The sequence below is a fragment of the Macaca mulatta genome, chromosome 8, assembly GCF_049350105.2.
Source record: "Macaca mulatta isolate MMU2019108-1 chromosome 8, T2T-MMU8v2.0, whole genome shotgun sequence".
In the NCBI taxonomy this organism is placed as follows: domain Eukaryota; kingdom Metazoa; phylum Chordata; class Mammalia; order Primates; family Cercopithecidae; genus Macaca; species Macaca mulatta.
In genome coordinates this window covers 8,535,031-8,538,646 of record NC_133413.1, presented here as the reverse complement: position 1 = coordinate 8,538,646, position 3,616 = coordinate 8,535,031, and the positions used below count along the sequence as shown (strand labels likewise).

General features: G+C 57.8%; 1 pseudogene; it reads left to right on the top strand.

Annotated features, from left to right (window-relative positions):
* Nucleotides 1-1,795: 1,795 nt before the first annotated feature.
* On the top strand, nt 1,796-2,814 carry LOC114680168 (uncharacterized; annotated as a pseudogene).
* Nucleotides 2,815-3,616: the final 802 nt, after the last annotated feature.

The following is a 3,616-nucleotide window of genomic DNA, read 5'->3' as shown; positions in this document are numbered from 1 at the left end:
ATTTTCAAAGGCCTCCATTATTTACACCATTGCGGGGAAGAGAATTTTTCTCTGCTATATTTGCTTGAAAGAATTAAAGGTGTAGGGCAAAAATTCTTGGAAATTATGTAGTTTATGATCCTCAAAAGTGAGAAAAATGAAGCCCAGAAGAGAAGGCCTTCCAGGAAAATTCCAGAGCCGGAGGTAGACCCAGTACATTGTTTTTGTTTTTGTTTTTAGAGTAAGTCTCACTCTATGGCCCAGGCTGGAGTGCAGTGGAGCCATTTCACTCACTGCAACCTCCCCCTCCTGGGTTCAAGCTGTTCTCCTGCCTCAGCCTCCTGAGTAGCTGCGATTACAGGCGCCCACCACCACGCCCAACTAATTTTTGTATTTTTAGTAGAGATAGGGTTTCACCATGTTGGCCAGGTTGGTCTCGAACTCCTGTCCTCAAGTGATCCGCCTGCCTACACCTCCCAAAGTCCTCGGATTACAGGCGTGAGCCACCGCGCCCGGCCGACCTGGTAAGTTTTAATCAAGTACTCTGAACTATGCAACAAACACTAGGAAGTAATAGAAAAAAAAATTAATCTAAAAACCCTCTGGAGAGTCAAAGAATTGCAGATTTAAAACAGTATGAATACTTGGATTCATGGTATTGAAAAAGGACCTCGCATTTACCCGTATGTACAAACTGCCTGCCCACCTCTATCAGAGCATTTTTCAAGCTGTGCTACAGTTGACTGTGTACTGCCCAAAGCCAATCTGTCCCTGCAGATCATAAGCTCTTAAAGACCAGGACTTCAGGAGAACAAGCAAAACTTCAGAGAGAAGGGAGCCACCGAAACAGAGTTCATAGCAATGGGTCGGCAGGAGCTGATGACTGGAGGTGCGCGGTAGCCTTGGGGTCTGGGACAGCGGAGGGCAGAGAAGGCAAAAGGGCCTGCATGACACGCTACAGGGCTAGGAGCCACAGCTGCGTTGATTAGTTCAGTTTTGTCTCCTATGCCTGTTACTTATACACCATCTCTTGTTCAGAAAGACCTTCAGGTTGAGTATTTGGACTCCTTGAGCCTTCTGCTGTTTGTCTCCGGGACGTTTAACACTCTTAAAAGGGGGAAACTGTCCAGTTCGATTTTCCTTCCTGGGACATTACAGGTTTTTCAAAAGTTTGATGAAAGCATTCACTAAGGAGTGATTCCACTTTCTTCGGTGGCTGAGAAATACAGCGTCTGAGGGGCAGCATCAGGTCTTCCCATCAAGCTGAGGTCGGAGTCTCCCCACCCACGGACCTCACCCTCGCTCCCCCCTCATAAATCTGACCTCTAACTGTAACTGCCTTGGCCTCATTCCGTGAGTGTGGATGCTCCTGCTTGAAACGCATTTTCCAGCCCGCCAAATTCTTGGGAGAGTTTCTTCCACTCTCTAAGCGCTGAGAGCTACAAAGTTGAATCTGGCTTTCCAGATTTTTTTTTTCTTCCCATTACTAACGGAAGAAATCAAGAAGCGCCGGGCAGAAGGGCCCTGCTCCCTCCAATAAGAGCCCAGCCCGGGGCCAGAGCAGGAAACGCTGCGGTGGGACGCTTGGTGACAGCCCCTCGCCCCCGGAGACCCCCCCGCCAGGGCAGAGGTCGGTGCGGCAGCTGTGCGACAGCTCCGGGCCCGCGCCTCTCGCTTCCTCCCCCCGGCAAGTGAGAGGATAAACCATGGGGCGGGGGCAGTGCGCCCCCACCAACCGCGCCCCCCGCGCACGGACCCCCACTACACGCGCGTCCCAGGCGGGGTCAACCCAGACGAGCCACGGGGCGGCGCACAGCCCCACTAGCAGGGCGGCCAGGACCCACGCGCGCGAGTCCTCGCAGCCACCTATATAGGTGACAAAACACTCAGGAAGCCGTCATGCGGGGCCGGGAAAGAGCCCCCACCCAGAGTCACGGACTCCCTCGTCCGAGGGTCCGCGCAGTCCCCTCGGTGAGTCTGGCGAAGCAGTCTCGCTGCCAGGGAGGGCGGGGAGGGCGGCGGAGTCTCCCACTCGCGGTGACCTGGACCCCGCCCCACGAGTGGGTCCTCGCAGGGCTGCCTCTGCCGCACGCGGGGACCAGCCAGGCCGCGGCGGACCGGGTAGAAGCCAGCGCCCGGGTCCATGCAGTGCCCTCCGCGGCAGACGCGGAGAGCCAGGGAGCAGTGGGGACCGGCCTCCACCCGCAGGGCGACCGGGACCCCCCGCGGGCCCACGAGGTACCGCAGCAGGCGCTAAGCCCCCGGTGCCACCCGAGGCCGAGACGAAGCCCAGGCGCAAGGACTCCGGATCCCCACCTCGGACCCTGCGGAGCCCAGCTCGGAGCCGCCACGCCCGGGGCAGAGACCCCCGCCAGGTCCAGAGACCCCGTCGCCCATGGCGCCAGCTCACCTCAGGCCGCCGCCTAGCAGCGCTCGCTCCTCGCCGCGGCGCCTGGGCTGACTGTAGCGCAGCTGAGCAGCCAACAGAGCCACGGCAGCCTCAACAATGGAGCCCCGGGGCTGGGCCGCCGCCGCCGCTTCAGCCCGTGTTTCCCGCTCAGGATCCGGCTTGGATCAAGGAGCTGCAGCTGGCGCGGGGCTGCGGCTGGGACACACACAGCGCAGGTGCACACGGCCCCGCCCGCCTCCCGCCGCCCCGCCCCCAGCGGAGCCGGGCGCCCAGGGCCCGCCCCCCGGCCAATGGGGAGCGAGCTGCGGGGAGACGGCGGGGCCTGGGGGAACAAAGGGAGGTTGGGCGGGGCGGCGCTGGGACTGGGCGTGCGGGGTCCTGCGGGAGGACCGGACCCAAGAGCTGGCCAGATCCTGGCCTCCTAGAAGACCCAGCTCAACGTCCACCTGGAGTCTGCCCTACAGGACGCGCTCATCTCAAGCCCAGAACTCAGGCTTTTAGGGCAGAGAGCGAGAGACAGGCTTGCTTTACAAAAAGGGAAACTGAGGTCCAAGGAATAGGATTGCCTGCTGCCCGAAGTCACGTAGTCCCATTCACTCGTTCACCTTGTCATTCAGCAAACATTTGGAAGCACGTATGGTGGGTGTTAGGAGTGAAGTAGGGCCAGGCGCAGTGGCTCGCGCCTGTAATCCCAGCACTTTGTGGGGCCGAGGCAGGTGGATCACTTGAGGCCAGGAGTTCGAAACCAGCCTGGCCAACAAGATGAAACCCCATCTCTGCTAAAAATACAAAAACTTAGCCGATCGTGGTGGCGTGTCCCTATGGTCCCAGCTACTGGGAAGGCTGAGGCAGGAGAATCGTTTGAACCCGGGAGGTGGAGGTTGCAGTGAGCTGAGATGGTGCCACTGGATGCGCTCCAGCCTGGGCCACAGAGTGAGACTCTGTCTCCAAAAAAAAAAAAAAATTAATAGATGGAAAATAGAAGCGAACTTAGGCCTTCCGCGAAGGAGCTCGGCCAAGGAGTACCTGAAATGTCTCTGCATCTCTTTAAGGTCTGATAAAGGAACCAGGAGCGAGCGCTAAGCACTTCCCTTTCCTACCTCAAAGCTTTCATGTGTTTGCTGTTCCCCGCCTGAAATGCCAAGTACCAACGGTATTTATTTATTTATTTATTTATAGAAATGCGGTCTCCCTATGTTGTCCAGGCTGGTCTCAAACTCCTGGCCT